Source organism: Pseudonaja textilis, chromosome 4 (assembly GCF_049901715.1).
Source record: "Pseudonaja textilis isolate UNSWEBS1 chromosome 4, rPseTex1.2, whole genome shotgun sequence".
NCBI lineage: Eukaryota > Metazoa > Chordata > Lepidosauria > Squamata > Elapidae > Pseudonaja > Pseudonaja textilis.
In genome coordinates, this window is record NC_141993.1 from 67656322 (window position 1) to 67679030 (window position 22709).

Below are 22709 nucleotides of genomic sequence, written 5' to 3' on the forward strand. Positions count from 1 at the left end.
ACAATATCCTTCTTCCAACCAACTCTTAACAGAACCAAGATAAAATCCTGCTCCTATTTCCAGCCTGTGGACCCAACTCAGAAAGATACTATGGTCAGTGGTACTGAAAGGCACTGAGAGATCGAGGAGCACAAGGATAGAAGCACACCTCAATCCTGGCTCTGCCACAGATCAACTACATGTGCAATATCAACTGACTGAAATTGATCTAGATTTTTGCCTTTTCAGTGTGCAATTCTTAATTCTAGTTCTCCAATGAAAGGAATTGAACAGACTGATTTATGAATACTATTAGAGCTGATTATAAAACATGTCAAATTCAATTATTCCCTTTTAAATTTAAGAACACGTAATATCAAATACAAGTGCAGTATTGCTGAGACGTAGGGGTGGAATTTGCTTGTGCGTGAATTACTCAAAATGATTATTCTTACCTAGAAGGCACAATTTTGAAATTGCAATATGAATATTCCATATTTCGTGTCACCTTGAAATAGGAAGACATCATCTGATAGATCTTTTTCCAGATATACTGAAATCTCTAGAGAATCTAATAGGTGGCTTTATGTCATATTAATTAGCTTTATCATACTTCCCATTGTCTCATGCTAGAGAGACATTTAATTTTACAAATTCAGATGCTTCTTGAATGAAATGGTCTCCAGTGCTAAATTAACTTCTCTTCCCAAGAGCTACCATGCTGCAGATCAAGCACTTGGATGCAGATAGCCTGAGATATTCTAATTTACTGAAGCAATTAAATGTTGGGAGTCCCAGGCAATAATGATGATTGATGTCTCCCTTTGGATGCCTAGTAAGGAAACCCAGTCCAGCTTATCTTCCTTAAGTTGCATCATCTTCCATTACTCTGCTGTTTCTAAGTTACGACAGATAGGTTTGCCATAAGTAAATGTAATACTTAATGAGAAAGTCAAATTGTTTAGGGCTGGATAAGAAATTTCCATGTAAAAATCAAATACCACTTGGTAAGGAGTGGTGCCTGAGAATCTGTTATTATTGTAGACAAGCTATATTTTATTTGATACATTATTAATATGCTACTTTGCTTTATAAAATATATAACATTTACCTGGCTTTGAGGTTCCTTTAATAAAGAAAATTTTGTAAAGAAAAAAAATAATGAAATTCATAAAAATGGTCCAGTAACAATCCAGTTCAGTAGCTCATTTGGGAGTGGGGAAGGATTCGTTCTTCCATTGCCATTAAATATTAAATTGTTTCAATCACATCACTTTGTTCAGACTATTTTGGATGCAATGGGCATGACTATTATTTTAAATCCAGACGCAAATCTTGTCTATTACATTCAAAAATTAGGTTAACAACTCTTAATGCCATTTTGGCTATGTAGTTACAGTGGGCTCTAGCACTTAGATCATTAGAGATGAGTATTCCAAGGTCCTTTATAGAGCTTGGATCAATCAACAAGGTCTTGACTTGTATTTTATTTTCTGATTTTTTTTGCCAATATGTAAGAAAGAGCATTTATTTGTCAAGATTTGAAGTTGCCATTTGTTTGACCATTCTGATACATAGTCAAGATCTTTTTGAAGGGTAGCAGTATTGTCTGTGGTATTGAACAGCCTTACATCATCAGCAAAGAGAACGCAGTTGCTCTTAATGTGATCACAGAGGTCATTTATGTAGAGTATGAAAAAAGTTGGTCCTAGAACACTGCCCTGTGGGACACCACTGTTGACAGGTACAGAATTTGACCCAATTTTGACCATTTGTTGTCTGTTTGACAGGAATGCTTCTATTCAGTTATGCAGCTGTCCGGAGATATCATAAGATTTTAGTTTTAGGAGTAGTTTGTCGTGTACCACTGAATCAAAGGCTTTACAGAAGTCTATGTAGATTGCGTCTATTGCTTTGCCCTGCTCGAGTTGTGTAGTCCGTATGTTTTTGCAGTGTAATAGTTGCAGATTACAGGATAGGTTTTTTTCTGAAACCAAATTGTTTATTAGAGAGTAGGTTGTTGTCTCTAAATGGAGGATAATGGATTGGTTAATAATTGATTCCATGACTTAGGTGATGCAGCATAAGGAGATTGGTCTAGAATTTTCAACTAGGCTGCGGTCTCCCTTTTTGAAGATGGGGATGACCGTGGCTTATGACCATAGGTTAGACAAGGAGCTGGTCCTGAAAGATTTTTCAAAGAATATGCTTAGAGGTTCTGCTATGGCAGTGGATAGCTTTTTTAAGAATTAGGCACATATTCCATCCGGTCCAATAGATAGAGATGGTTTTAGGTTGCGTAGTGCTTTTACAACAATGTCTTCTGTAAAATCGATATGTATTAGATCATTGTAGTTGTCTGTGGTTCAACTAGGAAATACTGGGCATGATCCATTACTGTTTACAAATACTGAGCCAAAGAACGTGTTAAAGAGGTTGGCTTTAATGGTGTCATCATTGCAGTCTTTACCATTAGGTCCTTTCAGGGGTGGGATGGACCTTGAGTCTTTTAGTTTGTTGTTTATAAAATTGTAAAAAGCGCAGGTGGAATTGGTGCATTTCCTCTTGTTTAATGTGATAATTGGTGCATTCAGCCTTTATCTGGTGGCATAAATTTTTGTATCAGCTTTTGAAGTTGGCAAAGTGACCAGATTTGTTTTTCCGCCAGAGTGATCTCTTTTTGGATTGAAGTTTCCTTATTGTTATGGGTAATCTGGTTTTTTTTTGTTTTGTTTTGAGAGTTGTTATTGGTACATATAGTTTGATGACTCTTTTGACTTCAAGTAAAAATATGTTGTAATGGTCTTCAACAGTATTGCATCCAGTGAATAGAGATTGCCAATCAAGGGATGAAAGATCATTGTCTACAAGATCATAGTTGCCTTTTTTGAAGTTATAATTGGGGATTACATCATTGTGATGATTTTTGTGTGGGCGTATGTTGAGACAAAAGTCAATCATATTGTGGTCACTGTTGGAAATGGGTTCTTTAGTAAATTAAATTCAAACTATTGCAGAAAATGAGATCGAGGCAGTTGTTAAGTCTAGTATTGTTGGTTACTAGTTGTTCCAGTCCCAGATTTGGAACAACATTGTAGAAGGTTGCATGTATGGGTTCAGTTGTACATTTGTTAAGTGTCCAGTTAATATGAGGTAGATTGAAGTCACCAAGAAAGATAAAAGCATGTGGGCAGGATGTTGCCCATGTTAGTAGTGAATTTAGCTTGTTTGCATGTTCAATGTCATAATCAGGGGCTCTGTAACATAGTAAGAATCGAAATGTGATATTTAAGGATAGTTCACAGATGATGGTCTCAGGAAGAGCAAGCTCCTGGGTAACTTGGATGTTTTTTAGATGTAAGGACTTTTTATGGAAGATAGCAACACCACCTCCTCTACAAATTTCATGATCCGATCGGTAAACATGATAGTTTCTTACTGTGGTCATGGAGTCAGGGAGAGATGCATTAAGCCATGTTTCACAGACAAATAGTGATGTCAAATTTAGCCATATTTAGTAAGAGGAGAAATTCAGGTATTTCATTCACAAGGCTTCTTTCATTGAGTGGCTTGCATTTAAGGCAAGCTGTAGTTGGAACTGAGGTAGTCAGTAAGCCACCCAGAGTTACCTTATGGTAAGATGGATGGCCAATAAATTTTATAAATAAATAAATATTTATTCCTAAAGTTCTGTATCAGTGGAAACATCTCTCTCTCTCTCCCCCTCCCCCCCCCTCTCATACACACAGAGAGAACTTCCAAAGTACTGGCAGGCATAAAACATTGTCCCACACTGTGTATTGGCTCATGATGTTAATTCAAGCATTTGGACAGAAATCTGTAAGAAGAAAACTAATTGTTCCTGTAGAGATCTTGTCACCCCAGACATGAAGAGCTTCCTCTTATTCACAAAATCTCCCTGCCCTTAAAATGTCAAGCTAACCCACACACTATGTATATTAGCAAAACAATTACACTTTTGGGGGGGATGGGGGGGAGGGAAGCATAAGCAACTGCAACAGCCCAAAAGAAAAAGAATGGTTTCTCACTACATCTATCCTCAGGGTAATTCAATCTCTAGTTCTGACTGATTCTTTAAATTGCATAGACATAGCATGGCATGGATGAGCTGTAGTTGTCTAGCAGTTGTTTTGTGGTGCATCTGCAATGGTGTGATTTATCTTCCTCCTTAGTGAGATAATTTGCCCTGGATCTATGCATACTCACATCACAAGAAAATGATGCATATGTCAACCAGCAAGAAACATCTGCAAACTGCATATTGTTCCAATCCCTTGGGACTGGGTGGAATTAATCTAGATTTAAAATAGAGGAAAATGGTCTACAGTTAGAAGACCAAAACCAGAAGAATTAAATAATATGACCCAACTTTATAAGCAATGGTATTAAATCAGCACTGTATATTTTACTCAGGGATGTTAGGGAAAAAGGAAAGCAATATAATTGGTAAAATGATGCAATATCAGTTTTAACACTTTAGAACTTTATTCAGCTCCTGGGAAAACAATGTAATAAATGATGGGAAAAACTTTTTGATGAAACTTTCTAATTTTTTCAACCAAATACAGTAACTACTTTCTTGGCATATGGAATAGTAAAGTATGTATAAATTAGATATTAAACCCAAAGTGAAGGGGAATAATGTTAATTCACAGCATCAGGTAATTACAAAAATGTCAGTGGAGATCCCATGAATTAATGCAAAAAACATTAATTTACAAAATACATTGCCTGTCAATTTTGTTACTAAAAATAGGAAGGAGGATCATAACTCAATGGCAGAGCATATGGTGTGCAAAGGATTCCAGGCTTAATCTGTCATAGCAGGTGGTCAGAAAAATTCTTGCTGAGGCCTCTGGAGATTTTTATTGTAAAAGATGTACGTTTACTTCTTTGGCAGGACAGCTGAATATGTTCTTACGATGCAAAAATAACTTGAATCTTCTAGTAGGAGAAAATAAAAGCAATTTCATCTGGGAAAAAAAAATCCTAGATGTTCAGTGGTACTACAACTTTGCATTTTAATGTCATTGAATATTCTATTTATAGCTTATCCTTTCATCCATCTTTCTTTCTTTGTTACATTTCCTTATTTTATTCATACTTCATGCTTAAACACAATTCCCTCAATGGTTCCCCCGCTTTTTTTCTCCCCCTGCTCATCAAAGAGATCTGAAGTTTGTAGGGCATATTGAGAGGATTGTTTTTAGAAGTAGATGAATTTGCCGGTTTCTTTCAACCTCCTGTTTTTTTTCTGAATATGTTTTCCACTATTTCTTATTTTTTTAGGACTCAGCTCAGATTGTCAAAGCTGACTGTTTGAAAGGTCTATATATAATTTATACAATCTTAGTATACAGTATGTATTTCAAAATATGGAAGCTTGTTTGCAGTCTATCTGGCACATATTTAATAAATAATTTATTATGCATTTATATATCCCAAACATACTTCTAATTTTGGAACAACAATTGTTTTACAGAATTATAGAACTGCAAATGTTGACCATCCATTTGTTGGTTTGAAAAAGCAAAATTAGACAAATTCAAAAGTTAACTAAATGAATGTCTACTGAAGATTTAATCATTTTATGAAAGGGGGGGACTTTTTTTGCTATATAGTCATTATAGTTTTGGATGTTACTAATTTCAAAAATAAATATAATAAATATATTTTTAAAATTAGAAACAGATCAGCTGCCCCAGTGGCTTCTCTTCTTGTGTGTGCATGAAAGTTGGTTTCTTCTTTTCTTTGTTCTCTCTCTTCGCATTTTAGGAATGTGGCAAAATTCAAGGTCAAAGAAATCAAAAGCAACCTGATGTCTCTCTGTGTATGTGTGCATGGGGGCATATTTCTCCATTGTGAAGAATTTCAGCCCTTGTTACAAAAATGCTTTCTCTTATAAGGGAAGACAAGCACATGGGTTTTTCAGAATAAATTACATTTGTTGCCAAGGAAAGTTTCAGAGTTCCCTTTTGATGGGGAATAAAATCAAGGTTTTTCTCCTGGCATTTTGCAAGGGTTGTACAAACTGTGACCATTTGGTATCAACATTGCTGCCTTTGTTTTTTGTGGCCACATTCAAACATCATGCTTTCTGGAAGAAATGAGGCCACTGGATTTCGCTTTTTTAATTTTTCTAAAACTATTCTCCGAGTCTGCTGTGTGCGCACGCGCTCACTTCCGGCACTTTAATGGTATATGTCAAATTAGGTCAATGAATACTGAAGGTAATGTGGTGTGCCAGTGCCCTCTGTTTCACCTCCCTGCCCTCAGTTTATTTCCATCTCATCTTTCTGTGTTCAGAAAACTTAACAAGATGTTTCTGTCTTTTCTTCACATCTGCTGATAGTCCCCAGTGTCAGTCCTTTGCAATCTCCATCACATAAGAAGGTTGAATATGTTCCCAGTCAATGTCTGGGAGTCATGCTATAAAGCTATCAAGTCTCATCAATGAATGTTCTATATTTCAGTCTTTCTACACCTCTGTCCTGGGTTCTTGGACCACTCCTTGCATGAGGCTTGGCTCCTGTGTTTGAGTTTTGGATTGGCTTAAAACTACAGAGTTGAGCAGAGTAGTCTGACTCACAGTTTCTCTTTGCAGTTTACATTTCATCCAATGCTCTTATCCCAGGTCATACTAGTTTGGAGGTTCATGCAATATGCTGCAATGGTTTACTGACCCAGTTACATATGTTGTGTGAAACCAGCCTAATCGTACAGGCATTTATATCATATTCAGATTGGTGTTAAGCATTGATCATAAGCAGATTGGATCTAGAGGAGTTTTCTAATCCTTCAGATATTCTGGATCCAGCTTCTATGGTTCACAGCTGATAATTACCGGATTTTTAATATTATGAGTGGTGTAGATCAGTGCTTCTGGAGAATTCCAGATCAGAGATTGACCTAGAGGCTGAATTGATCAGAATCTGGAAATGCTTAAGAAAAGGACTCAGCCTCTACACTCATGGCTATATTTCCCTAAGAATTTTCTTGCTCCCAATTTATTAGCCTCCCAGTGTATTGTAAAACTTCTTTGTCCATTCACTTGCTCATTCCCCTTTATATTGAAAAATCTAATAATAATGTTGGGAAAAGACAGTGCCTGTTAGAAATAGTTCTGCTCACTTCATAAAAAAAAGGAAAAGTGCACAACAGAAACAATAGTAATTTATGAACTGTGATACCTAATTGTCTTGTTTAGTATTAAATAGATAATAATAAAGGACTTCATATCAGTTTCAAAACAAATACAATGTAACTTTTAAAGTAATAATCAAGCAACATCAGAACCTTGCATTGTATAAGATTTCAAGTAAGCTAGAATTATAATTAATGAATGTGTTAAATTTTGTAGAAGCAAAGATTAAACAACAAAAAATATTTTTAAGGCTGCAGCCTACTGTATTTCCCCATGTATAAGCCACCCCTTTTTTCCAAAATTTTCAAGCCCAAAAAGTAGGGGGGTGGCATATACAAAGCAGGTACACTTTTTATACGTGAAAAATGCATAAAATAATAAAGTAGGAATAAACTGGTTTTCCAGCAGTATGCTATACTTTTTTGTAAAAATTGTACGTGATGATACGATTACGAGTGCGAGTATGCGATAGAAATGCATACGCTAGGCATACCATGCTTCGTTCCTACTCTCGTTCCGATGCGTAGATTGCTAGCGTCGCCCGCACCGCTTTCGGAGTCATGACCGAAGTTGTAGATCTAGACGTCGAATTTTGTTTCTTTGTAAATTTTCTTTCTTCATAACTTGTTTCTCTAATAAAATATTTTTTTCAAAACTTCACGGTCCAAAAATTGGGGGGGTGGCTTATACAAAGGGGGTGCTTATACATGGGGAAATACGGTAATTCAAATTGTAAATGCTGCATTTTGTTGCCTTAAATAGAAAACATAAGTAGTTATTATCCCTGAACAAGGAAGACATGAACAGAAAATTTTGGAACATAGCACTATAAATTTGAAAATCAGGTGCTGCTGTTAGATGCTGCTACTAAAAAAATATCAACAAGGGGGATTCATGGAAGTTTATTACTAGTTATAATTGATAATGAAAAAGAATTGGTACAAGTAAGAAAACATAATTATAAATCTCTTTCATTCAAAATTAAATATTATTTAAGTCACAGTATATTTCATTATAGGTAGTCCTTGGTTAATAACCACCCTGCTTAGTGAGTATTTGAACTTACAGTGGTGCCGAAAAAGTAGCTGTATGATTGGTCATCAAGCTTATGACTATCTTAGCATCTCTGCACAAATTGAATCATCATTCGGCTGCTTTATATAATTGGCATGCATTTACAATGGTTGTAACAACCCCCTCCCCCGATCACATGATCACCTTTTGCAAGCTTCACAGCCAGCTTCTCAACTGAGAAGACAGATGTAAGTTGCAAGTTGTGGTCACATGATGTTGCATTTAATGAACTCATGGGTGACTTGCTTAGTGATTGTAGTGAGACTGATGTCAGAAGTCTGGCACAGTCATGTGCCACTTAGTGACAGAATTGTCAGTCCCAATTGCAGGACCCTTGGTGCTACCTGAGCTTGGTTTTTTTGCTTGCAGACATTTTGTTACTTGACTAGGTAACATCTGCACTAGAATTTCAGTTGTTAACTGAGGCACACTGTATATTGGTTTTGATAAAATGGCTGCATTTAAGATGACTGTAAAACTCAGTTTGTTTCCACTAGTCTTGAACATTTCTGGAGGGACCTGAAAATAGCTGTCCACCCACAGTTGCCATCCAACCTAACTGAGCTTGAGAGGATTTGCAAGGAAGAATGGCAGAACATCCCCTAATTCAGGTGTGCAACGCTTGTCATGTCATACCCAAAAAGTCTCAAGGCTGTAATTGCTGCTAAAGATGCTTCAACTAAGTACCTTTGAGTGAGGGGCCTGAATACTTATGCCAATGTGATTTTCTGTTTTTTCCTTTTTAATAAATGTACAGACATTTCTAAAATTCTGTTTTCACTTTGTCATTATGGAGTACTGATTGTAGATTAATGAGGAAAAAAATGAATTCCAAAAAGTGTAGAATCAGGCTGCACTGAAGCAAAACAAAATTGACAAAAGTGAAGGGGGTTTGAATACTTTCTGAATGCTCTGTATATTTCTCCCTAAGAGAAAGTGCAGAACATTCTATTTTGAACCCCAAACACTTGTTTTTGATTTTGAAACAAATGTTCTACATTCAGAATAGGTCATTTCAATAATTTTAATAATATTTTGCTCTCCAAACAATGTTTTCAATTCAAGGCAATGTCTTTCCAAGCTTGAAACACTTTCAAAATAGTCAAATTAGTCCATTTCAAATGTGGAATAGCTGTCCTCAACTCAAAACAACTGTTTTCAACTTAAAACAGGCCATTTAAAATTCAAAAGAATTCCTATTTAAATGCTTTGCATGCTAACACTTACCAACAACAAGGAATTAATATCTCCTCTCCCAAAACATACTGAGAAAATAGAATGAGAGATGAAATAATTATGCAATTGTTACTGTTGAAGATGCTTTGCAAAATGGATGGATCACAAAATTCCAATTTGGTTGAGTCAAATTCAATTATTCCTTCATAAATTGGCAGTTCGAATCTCACCAGGCTCAAAGTTGACTCAGCCTTCCATCCTTCCGATGTGGGTAAAATGACCCAAATTGTTGGGGGCAATATTCTGATTCTGTAAACTGCTTAGAGAGGGCTGTGAAGCACTGTGAAGCAGTATATGTCTAAGTGCTATTGTTATTGCTACCTAGAGTTTATATCTTTCACATAGGAATGCGGGAGAAGCCAAGATGATGTAAGAAAAATAGCTATTCACCTAAGATCCTCATGCTTTTCTGGATGATTAGGATAAAAATTAGAATTCAGCTCTATTTACTCTTTATTTTAATCCCATCCCTTTTAACTTTCTCTTGCAATTATATTGTTTGATGTTTTAGTTTTTAGAGTTTTATTGAGTTTTACTAAGTATCAGAAGTAAAGGATTAGGAACAGCAGTTTGATAAAGAAAGCTGCAAACAGCTGCATCAAAAAGCATCATAAAAACATGCACAAAGAATCTTGTATATCTACTTCACCTTAAAATATGGGAATCTTGACAGTAACCTATAAAATCCATATTAAATGCACCATGTTTTAAGATTTAACCTTAGAACAATTCTAAACAGAAAACCATTTAAATTTGTTTCAACAGGCAATGTGATCTTATACCATATAAATTTTAGTCTTGGCTGTGTTGATATGAATGTAAGCAAATTTGTGCATAAATTAGTACTTTTTGGTGGCAGTGACCAATTGTGAGTCATTTTGTTCATAACTTTTTTAAGAATTCGGGAGGATCATCTAAAAATATTTATTATGAAACTTATCCATTCTTTTCCAAGGCATTCAAATTGCACAACTAAGAAACTAGTTTAATTTCTATAGTTAGCTGTCTAACTGTAGAAACTATATAGAAATATAGATATTACAAAACACTGCAAAAATGCAAATAAAAAATCCATTAGCCCAGAGTATTTAAATATGTGGACATTGTTCCAACAGAAAAATTAAGGAAAGAAAAACCTACACTAAAATTTTATTTGTATTTTTTTCACAATTTATTACTCGATTAACCCCATTTTTTTCAAGTAGGTTACTTTCATCTGTATATATGTCATTCTGGATAAAACTATAGAATGAATACACGATTTAATTTATTTAAAAATAGTGTGCCCTTTCTTAAGATTGTGCATGTATTATATATCTATATTAATATTTATCCATAGGCACCAAGCTAGAAGGCACCAAGCTAGAAACTGAGAGACTGTGAGTTCTAGTTCTGCCTTATACAGAAAGCTAGCTAGATGACCTTGGGCCAGTCACTTTCTCTCAGCCCTAGAAAGAAGGTAGTGGCAAATTATTTCTGAACTTTTTCAAGAAAATTTCAGAAACTTGTGTGAAAGAAAAAAAAATTAACAAGAGACATTTCTATTATTTGTTTATTTTCCTGTTCTCTTTTTAACTCGATACTTTTTTAAAAAAAATATCAATTAAAAAAAACGAAAAAGAATGAAAGCAAATGTTAAAGGTTACAAATTACTTAGAATGCAAGTTGTCTGTTTATCAGAAAACAAGAGATTGAAAGTGACACGAAGCAACCTCTTATTGATTGTCTCCCAGCAGTCATTACTGAAGTCTGCGATGTGCTGCTTCAACTGTTCTAGGCTATGATAGTGCAAGCAAGGATACAATCATGAAGGGTAGACATGTGCCCTTTCTGCAACTAGGTTACAGCTTGATGTGGGGTTTTAGCGTTTTAACTCCGTATTATCTAAAATGGGTTCATGGTGTGTATGTCAGAAGAAAAGAAAATGTTCACTATGGACAAAATGTCCAGTCTCAAAATGGCTTTTCTATATTTTGTCATAACATTTTCTGTATTGTGGATCATCATTGCATAATTTTATACGTGACATGAATATTGTAGCTAATGCATAGTAACTTTCTGTTGCAAGGCAGTAGAACTTCCTTCTACCCCTCTATGGAGGGGTTCAGTGGCAACTGAACTTAAAATTGTGGAAGATTTAAATAACTGAAACCAATAAAAATGCTTGAAGAATGACATTGATAACGGAGAAAGAGTTAAAACTTAGAGGGAAATTGAAATAAGGAATAGATCATACTCCATGGAATACAGATGCAATGTGTTTTCTACTTGGAAAATGTGTATTCTTATGTCTTGACTTTAGGCTTTCTCCATTATTAGGAACCCAGGAGCAGTTGGTAATTATAAACTGGACTGCACTCTCATCAACACAATTTTTAAAGGGTAATAGATATTATCTGTTGTGAACAAATCCTGCTGGATCTGAGAGCCTTTCTGTTGATTTCTTGAGGAATAAGCTATTATCCATCCTGTCAGGATGACATCACTAAAGTAAAAAAAATATTTTAATCATAAATGTATTTTATTACGACCAAACAGAATCTCTGACCATCTGGGTTTTTGAAATTACTTAATTTTAATTACATTCCAATTATATCTTGTCTTTTGTTAATATTAAGCCTTGTCTTTTGCTAAAATTAAACTTTTTATTAAGCATACAGATCCCTGAAAGACCAAAACATTGGTTCCGGAAGGTGAGTAAAAAGAATAATAATCTTCTTCCTCTTCCTCTCCCTTCTCCTTCTTCCTCTCCCTCTCTAATAGCTATTTCATTTAGTATCTCTTCATGAATGCTTGTGTTTATAATTATAGAATATAAACAAAAGACAAAAAAGTCAAGTCCAAATATTTCTCCAAGTGTATAATAATCTCTATTGGATGTTATTGGCATCTAGTATTTTAATTATTTGGATACCTCAGGCTTAAGAATGTGAATAAAATGCTTGTGATTGTTTGGCCTACTATATATTTTCTTGATCCCTACCCAAATTCTCCTTTTGGGGCAAGGTGTGTATGAGAATATTGTTCACATTTGGTATATTGCTACAATGGCTTTCATTTTGCTATCAATTTGCTACCAAGTCATGTTCAAGTTTTGCTCATGATGTGTAATGCTCCTCACAATTTCAAGCTGGAATAACTGATAGATGACCGATGCAGGCTACCAACCTGTTATTACCACCAGGGAAGCCTTCTCAGTGTTGATTCCTTCCAATTGGGAATGTTTTCCCTCCCAAAATTCACAACGTATAATTGCATATCACTTTTAGGCACATATTAAAGTCCTGTTTCTTCAATCATCCTTTCCCACTTTGAATACTATATATTTTGTTTTTATTTATGTTAATTTTGTTTTTTCCCTTTTTAAAATATATTGTCTTTTCATATGGTTTTATATTGCTTCACTTGTATTATTTATATTTTGTACTGTGAGTGAATTTGAATTGCTTTCAGTCATGTAATAATCAGAAGACCTATAAAATATTAAAGAAGAGTGAATGAATACATAATTTAGTTGACAGAAGTCAGTGGACTAACATCATCTTCAAAATATTCCATGAACTGAGCAAAATCTAAAATCAAAATCTACAAATAAAAAAGAGAATTGTTTTAAGAAGCTTTGCTTTAAAGATTTTTGGAGTACTGAAAACAACACTGGTAACAAATTATATGTTGAATATGTTTATTCAAAAAGTAAATTGTTTATGGAATGCCAATAACTTTAGATATCCAGCTTTAGAAAATGAGATCGTTGGTGTATTGCACTTCTTTCTGATGACTAAATTAGACACTTGACAGCTAACAAGAATCTAGGAAGTTATGTCAACACTAAGAAGCTGAAAAGCAGCAGGGAGAAGAGATTAGAGGTGAACAGGTTTTAATTTCTTTCTGCTTTTCTCTTACAAAGACTCTCAAAGTCTAATTTGAAGGAATGAGCAACAAGGAAAGAAGTAGCAATGAATATAGGAATACTGTTTCCCTACCTTTTTTTTCAAATATTTGAGAAAGAGCTATCTCCTAGTTGCACCAAGTGAAGACAGCTTATAAATCAAAGGATTTTCTCCCAAAACCCCCACAAAGGCTCTCAGTGTGTTATTTTTGTAGTGGTGTCATAATTTCCCAATGGCTTTCAAAGGAAACCTTATATGTTGCTTAGTCACAATTTTCAGATTGACCAGAAGATCTATATTAACTGTCATTGAGAAGCAGGAGGACAATTATAGCAGTAGTGTTGCAAAATTTCCCCAGAAGATAATTCCTTCACATATCACAGTTGGTTTGACTAGGACCAATCCATTCATCACAACAATCAAATTATAATTTCTACATGAAATGTACATGCAAAGGAGTTTTTAAGTGCTCAGATGTTATTATTTTTTAAAGATATACAGGTAAGTCCTTGTTTATGGGGGACAATTGGGACCAGCAACTTGGCCATTAAACAAAGTAGATGCTGAAAGCACAACTGTGCTTATGAGGCTACTTCAGCTTTCCTTTGCTTTACAGACCTATGATTGTAAAGTTCATCACTGTCATAATTGTGAATTGCTGAATGGGGCAAGAATTAGATTTGTTTCAAAGCAGTCATACCCACAAGCTAGGGTTAGGGAACATGAAGTTCCAGAATTATGATCCTTAATTTACAGAAATCAGCTGGATGAATGAAACCAGAGTCCCAGCAGAAAGATAAAAGATCTATATTGCAGAAAAAAGAAAGTCACATTAGATACAGCTAATACTACTACTACTACTACTACTACTACTAATTAAAATACAGTTTTATACAACTCTGTGGTCCTGACAGGCACCCTAGCCTTCCCTTCCTGCCTTTAGTATCATGGGAGAAGAGAAATAAATCAGCCATAGAGCACATGCTTAGCATGAAGAATACACCAGTTTTGACTCTTGGCATCTCCAGATAGGGTAAAAAAATCAGCAGAACTGGTGTAGAAGTGTCTAATAATCTTATTCCAGATTCCTAGAAGAAAACATTTGATGATTTGGGTTTCATATCTTATTTCTCTGCTTTATAGATAGTTATGGTTGGAAGACAACGGATACTTTGGCGCTGCTCTCCTGGCTTTGATCTAAACCATCTAAACCTGCCTGTCTGAATATTCATGACAAAATCCCCCACAGTGTTATTCTGGTACTTTGCTGAGCACCTGACACTGTGGTCTAATGACAAATGGTCTTTATTTAGAAGACATGTGTGTCCCTAAATGTTATAAAACAATGCTAGAGACCTAGAAGAGTGGGAAACCCCAGAAAAAACAACATGCAATGTTAGAATCAAAATGAAAAGAGGACATGGAGAACTTTCAGTATGAGGAATGGCAGCATTGCAAATAGTTGGTTATATATCTATATCTTTTGAGGGCACTGGGTCACTTCCCCAAATCACTAGCAACTGCTCCTAAGCATGAGTCACTTAGTGGTGCCTTTTGAAGCATTTCACTTTTATTAGGGAACATGATAGGTTGGCAAAGTGTCACATTCCTCTCATCGGCTGGGTATTTCTGCCTGTTGGGATGACTCAGGGCAAATGTCTCCATTACTCCAATTTCAGGGCTAATATGCAGTGTTTCAGCATTACCATCAAGAAATATCCAGATGTGCCCATGCTGATCTTGGTCCATTTCATACAGGTGTTATCCTCATGTGCCTTTCACTGGGATGATGTAAAGTGCTGTAATTAAAATGTGGTATTTGCTATCATTTAAGGTAGGGATGACCACCCGTTTAGGTAGAGTTGAAAAGTAAGCTAGATTAAGGTTACTAGTCACAAGGGCTTTATGTAACCTTCTGAGTTACAAACAGTCCACTCCTGAGAAGCTATAATGAAAAGATCTATTACCTTCTGGTCCGATCTTCTGAATTTTTGTTTGGCCATTGTATAACCAAACCTGAGATGGCCATTGACCAGATCCAACAGAGCTGATAATATGTTCTTAATGTTTTTGACAGAGTAATATTTATATTGGTGTATGTTCTTCTTTAAAGTTCTAACCTTTGATCATGACTCATTCAAACTCAGTGAATCAGTGAAATGGTTTAGGACCAAAAGAACAGATAAGGAAAAAATTTTTTGCGAAGAGATACAATAAGGAATATTAGACTAATATTTTAAATAATAGAGGTAAAATATTTCTTTTGCAAAGAGTAGGCTTGTTTTAATCATTCTAAAGGAGTTGTGTTAGCAGCTCCCGGATTTCTTAGAAATAATGCCTTTTGTTTGTGAAATTATACTTGGTTTATAGGCTTAATATACAACTTTTTTATTTTCAATTAAACTGATTTCAATACTCAGAATTTAATAGTAATAACACTTAGACTTATATACCACTTCATAGTGTTTTACAGACCCCTCTAAGCAGCTTGCAGAGTTAGCATATTGCCCCCAACAATCTGGGTCCTTATTTTACTGATCTTGGAAGGATAAAAAGATGAGTCAGCCTGAGCTGGTCAGAATCAAACTGCTGGCAGTGAGCAGAGTCAGCCTGCAATACTGCATTCTAACCACTGCTCCAAAACACATTCTAACCAAAACACACACATACATAGGGTTTGTTTTGTTTTGCAAATAATAAACAATAAAAATGTAAATGTAATGTATGTGGGAAAATCCTGGTCCTGGTCCAAAGCAGTGTTTAAATTGCTCTCATCATTAAAACAACATTTTCAAAACAAGGATATTTTTGCTCTGACTAGGTCTCCAAATTGGCCTCTGACTTTGGCCTCCAAATTCTTAACTTCTCCCTACCCCACAAAAGCTGGATATCTCTCTTTGTACTCAAAAGTCGTCTAGTCTATGCTTGCTATTGCTAAAGATAGTTGGGGGAAGCTGCTGATATAGATGGCTCCATTTGGCCCTGAAAGCAATGCATAAGGCCCAATTGCCACTGGATTATAAAACAGAAAGTGAAATTATTGTGTACATGGGAAATAATTTCAGTAACCATATCCCAAAGATGCTTTTCAAAGGCAACTGGATTATCTTGGTTTTTCTCCTTGAAAACATTTCTCTTCTTACTCAAGAAGTTTTTCATTTTTAACTGAATGGATGGATAAGAAGTGAAATGTTTTCAAGGAGAAAACAAGATAGTCCAGTTGCCTTTGAAAAGCATTTTTGGGACAACCATGACCCGAATCTCCATAGACATACAGTAACCATACTTCATTTTTATTTTCCCATCTCTTCATTGTGTGATCTCGTGCATATTGTCTAAAGATCAAATACATTCCTAGCTATAAACATATAAAAACTCATCCCTTTTACAACTCAGGTTCCAATTGGTGGATGGTTCCATATATCACACAGCATCTACTGATGTAGTCCATTTTCTGAGTTGGCACAATTCATGCTGTGTCCAAACAATCTCAGTTTGCAGAAGACACTGACCTAACCACTATTAAACCAACTAAGCAAGCATGTTCTATATTTGCAGCCATGACCAGGTTTTCCTAAACCAAGCCAATAGAAGGCAGCTGCTTTTAGCAGAGAGAGAAGGTAGAGTGTGCACCAAGGCTCTGATTTCTAGTGAGTTTTACTTTCTTCCTTTTTTTCCTGGCAATTTATCTTTAAGCTGATCTCAAAGCATTATCGCTTGTCAGCATTTGATATGAGGATGAACAGCTCTACACAGGAAGAGAGGGTGAATCATTATTCACAGTACATCTGAAACAGCTACCTTTTAGCATATGTTGGGTTGACAGCCATAGACCCATGGAGATATGTAGGCTTGGGTTTTGTTTCTTTCTCCGTTCTTTCTTTCCTTAGTCTGCAAGATCTCCTGAATATCCAGATATGATGAGAAGATCCCTTGAAAATATATTAAAAGGAAGCAAAAAAATCATGACACTTCCTACTGGATTGGGAAAGCAGGGCTGGAGGAGTGTCTTTAACTCTTCCCTGTCATGTTATTTTTCCACCATAAAGTTGTTGATGATTATTTGTTCCATCAAAACAACAACAGCACCAAACCACAGACATGTACTTTTTAAAGGAAGGATGGGAAATGATGATAGCCAGCACTTTATTCTCTAGCACTGATCACTAGCATCGATGATGTTACCTAGTTTGGGTAATGAAATGAATATAAGAAAACAGCCAAGCTCAGAGAGCACCAAGGACCCCTCATTTCAACCCAGAGCTACAAATATTCTCCTCGTCATTGGTAAATTATTCTCCTTTTCCTTAAGCCAAATACATTGAATTGCCCTTGACTCACAATGTCAGTGTGAGTCAAGGAAAGGCAATCCACTTTTATGATGAATATCAAATAAGATGTTGTAATGATGAAAGGACAAGAAAACGCAAAAAGAATTATGTCCTGTGACTTACAAGATTTCATAGGAGCCTCTGTCTTCTTCCTTACTGTAGATTTAGCATCTACAGTACTGTAGATAATACTGTAGAGTATTATTTATACTCAGGCACCTGCTGTAGACACTTCTGAAATCAAAAAGTGAACAAGATAAAGCTTCCTTCATTACTTTGTTATGGGATACTTTTTTTAGCCTGCCATTTACTCTTTGGAGTGACACTGATCAACCTTGACATTAGCTTGTAAATAGCTATCTTTCTTACTAGTAGTAACTTGAACCAGCCACTTGGCTTCAGCCTAGCGGGGGGTGCGGGGGTGGGGGTGGGGTGGGGTGTCTATGCTTATCCAGACTACAGTGCAAGGATTTCTCTCTAGCTCTTGCAAATGCATTTCAAAAAATCTGACTTCTAGGAGTAAATGAAAACCCAGAGGACTTCCAGTCTTAAAAATAGCAACAACAAACGGGTTGGCACAGTTCATTTCAGGAATGTTATCCTCACGTCTTGGGTGGCATTCCTGCCCTATGCAATGGAATAATAATCCTTTAGCTCCTTGAGGGCTCTAATTATTTAACATTAGGCTGGAAAATATGGAGCATTTCAAGGCTTGCTCGTGCAAGCAGCTTCCTGTAGAATCTTTTATATAAGCACAAATCATTTGACTTTCACGTTCGTCAGGTAGATTTTTGATAAAATTAAATGAGATGGAGGAGATTTGAAAGGAGATGGTGAATTATTTTAAAAAAAGGCAATGGGCGAAGTAGAAATCTAAAAATCTAAATCATTTTACTTAATATAGCCAACTTCTCCTGAAGCTGAGAGTCTGAAAAGGCAATCCATAGGAAGAAACACATCCATTGGACATGTGAAAGATAGGCTTTTAAAAATAATTTTAATTCATAATGATTTTAATTTTAATTCATAATGATTTTGTGATTCTTTTTTGTTTAGTGTAGGGGCCAGTTTAAGCACTGAGAACGCAGCACAGCATTGCTGTTGGAATAAAGGAGAGGCAGAGTTCAAAGGCATGCTTAGAAGTGGTGATTGCAGTGTGTAGGAACACCTGACCAGCTTTCTTCCTGGAGATACTTCAGCCTGGGTATTTCTGCATGTGGCAAGCAATTCTAATGGATCCTACAGAGACACCTAGTGGGGTTGAGTAGAGTGCCATACTAGAAGTGTGCGTGCTTTGCATGGATTAACAATGCCTCTGTGTGGCTCTCAGTATGGATGGATTAGGAGCAGGATTTATCCCATTTCCCAGCCTTTGGACTTTGAAGCAATATATAGTCAAGACTACAAGCAGACATCTGTCTGTTTTGCTATCAAACTAGCAAGCTAGCTATCCAGAATGAGATTGCTATGGAAAAGAGGGTGATTAGTTCCAGCTAATCAATAGGGAAACAAAAAATTAAACATAGAACTTTATATGTTTATTAGTGAAATAGGGCATAATGGTAAAAGAGGATAACTGATTTCCAATGCATACTTGCTATCTCCTGTATTCTGTTGTAATTCTTCAAAATTAGCCTCTTCTCTTTTGAGCTGTTTTGGGCTCTAAATGGAACCTTTCTTTACTCCATTTTGTGCAAATGAGGATTATAGTGTCTGAAACCCCAACAGACACTGCTAACACATGTGCTAGCCTCAGCCACACATGTGCGAGGCTCATACTAGCGCAATTCTGACTTACATTAAATGTGATCTAAAATAAACATTATCTGAAAATCCCAAACTGGATATCCCCCTTGGAAGCAGTAGTCCACCCTAATACAACGGAGATCAAGAAAAAGGCCAGGTACAGGGAAATTTTAGACATACAACGGAATCTAAAGAATAGGCAGGAATTGGAAGGACAGGGAATAAAATTGGACTGGCGGACTTATATGCAAATACAAACAAGAAATAAAAAAAGACAGTGAGGAGTTTGCAATAGACAATGAATTATAAAAATTCTTCAAGTGCGTGGAAATGGATAAATTAATTATGGAACTAAAAGGGAAAGCTGACATGGAATACAATGCAATATGGGAAACATGATATATCTGGATTGACAATAGATATAAGAATAGAAAATGTAAATAATGTATATAATAGTTATGACGGCACGGAAATAGTGTGTATTGAAAGTTTGGATAGGATGTATAAATGTATATACAGTATATTGTCACAGTATTGTTCAATTAGTAATGGTATTATGTATAAACCCAATAAAGTGTTCCAAAATAAAAAAATAAATAAATGTGATCTGCTATCAGTTTATGAATTGTACAAAATCAAATTTCACCCTATTCAAGCTTGTACTAATCATGACCTATCCGATAAAAAAATGGTCACAATACATCAAAAGTTAAACTTGTGTTAAATGGTGGTTGTGAGCAGTAAGCTCTGTGAATAAATACTTGGGTTCGAAAGAAACCATGCGTTTATTCCTTCCCTGAAGATTAGAAAGAATCATGAAGGACCTTTTACCTGCCTTTTTTCTCTGCCCCCTCTGCCCACCCCCCATTTCTGTAACAATAACACCATGTCAGAAAAATCTCCACAAGGGACATTAGGAAGTATCTTTGTTTACAAGAAAAGTAATGCAAGTTCTAGTTATTCTTCCATCTTCCTCTCATCTTCTAATTTTTCTAATGTGCTTCACTACAGTTGTCAGCATGCTGGATTGGATGAAAAAAGTTATAAACCAGCACAAGCACCTTCTAACTGGGTGTGGTAGTTATACGCTCAGTAGACACATAGGAGAGTATTTATGCCCACTCTGAATGAAGACATACTTTCCATCTTTCTCTCACTTTGGATGTTATATGAAGTACCTCAGCTAAATTACTGGCTTATGATATTTGTTGCATAACTCATTAGTTTTAAAATTGCTTGACCAATTGCTAAAGTGGGAGTTTACCTGAGTTAAATTAATATCCATTGAGTGTTCATCTAATACATGGGTGTCAAACTCGTGGCGTCACATTGCTGTCATGTGATATTTCTCGACATTTTTTCCCTTCACAGAGCTGGGGTGGGTGTGTCCTGCGCATGACGAATCCAGCCTGCGGGCTGCCAGTTTGACACCCCTGATTAATGAATCCTTAAAAAAATCTGTCCTTGTCTGTGGAAGATATATGGATGGGCAACACAGTGCTGGTCCTTTCAATTAGGACAGTAGTTGAATACTGTTGCTATTAATTTAAAATATGACTCACTTTTAATTTTGTTAAAAAGCTCATAATGTTTGAATATCAGCAAAATTGCAGCGATGTCATTCAGTAAATCAATCAGTAGTAAACAATTAAAATTAGCTGGGAAATTCTGGCAGCTGCAATCCCAACATAGTTGGAAATCAACTATTTATGCAAAGCTGAAGAAATCATTTAATTGCTGCCTTCTCTAAGTGAGACGATCACTTTACATAGCTGTCTCCAATGGAGACCTCCCTTTTCTGAGTTTCAGGCATTAGATCAATGTTTCTCAACATTGGTAACTTTAATATATATGGACTTTGTGGAAGGTTAAGAAATATTACATTGGATAAATATGGTGTGATTTTTTTTAAAAAAAATTAAAATTCACTTCTCACTGAATATTGAGCACATAAGCAAATAAAAAAGTGTGATTAGTATAATAGCTATAAGGAGGACTGTCCATTCAAGAATAGATGACAATATGTAATTCATTCAAAGCATCATGAATTTAAGTGTGATCCCAGTTGCACACTTACTAAGTGTGGGATGCAGATGCTATTAGAGAATATATAAATGAGGGAGCACAGTTCATCCCCTTTCAACACAGTCTTGATCTCAGGAGTTAGGCATTCATGATTTGCATTGAAAGAAAAATCAGTGTTCCTCTTGGCATGGTGCTCAAGTCTGTGCATGCATTCATGACAGTTTTGAGTCAAGTATGTATGTCATTATTATAGAATGTCCAGAGTCAGATAAACTGGAATTTCAGACATATTGACAACACTGTTCTGTATTAAGTGCACTATATTTGGCCATTAATCTTGGTATAAATACGAGAATTTTAATGGCTGCTCCTACAGCTGATATATTTATTAATCTATTTGTTCAGCAAATTTTCATATGTTGCTTTTATTTCTCTGCTACTGTTGTTGGCATATTTGACCATGTGTATTTTACCAAACATAGGGGTACATTGTTCACTTTGAAAAAAAGGGGATAAATTCATTATTATTTATAAAATTTACTGGCTGCCCATCTTAACCTAGGGCAGGGGTGTCAAACTCATGGGTCACATTATCGTCATGTGACATATTGTGACTTTCCCCTCCTTTGTTAAAATGGGAGTGGGCGTGGCCAGCATGTGATGCATCTGGGCCACGGGCCGCAAGTTTGACACCCCTGCCCTAGGGCAAATATGGGAGGCTTATAGCCATAAAAAGATGTTTATACATATACAAATAAAATGTAAATAATTAAAAACAAACATTGAAAGTTGCTGTGATTCTGCAGACTCTGCTGCTTTAACATTTTTCTATTCATAACTTGCATGGTGCAAAGAGCCATGGAAAGATAAATGCTTGGCATTACAAGACAAGATAGAAAGACCCACACATTGGATTAGGGAGCAAATGAAAGTATACAATATCAAGAGAGTGACGAATTGAAATGGAAAAGGGCTGGTCACATAGCAAGAAGAACTGATGGCAGATGGACCAAGGCAATCATAGAATGGATCCCACTTGATAAAAAGCATCCACGGAAAAGATCTAAAACAAGATGGATTGACGACATCAGCAAGTCTTGTGGGCCCAGTTGGCAAAAGAAAGCTCAGTACCTTATTGCTTGGAAACATGTGGAACAGGCCTTCATCTTGCTGTGGTTAAACAATGGCCAAAATGATGATTATGATGACTTCGCTAGGAATTGCAGCATATAACAATCACATTCTTGTAATGGTACATAGAAA

At 35.8% G+C, this 22709-nt stretch overlaps 1 long non-coding RNA gene across 1 annotated transcript in view; it reads left to right on the plus strand.

Moving 5' to 3' along the window:
• LOC148125875 (uncharacterized) overlaps positions 1-22709 on the plus strand; it is a 70926-nt gene that overhangs the window by 46349 nt on the left and 1868 nt on the right. The window lies entirely within an intron of this gene.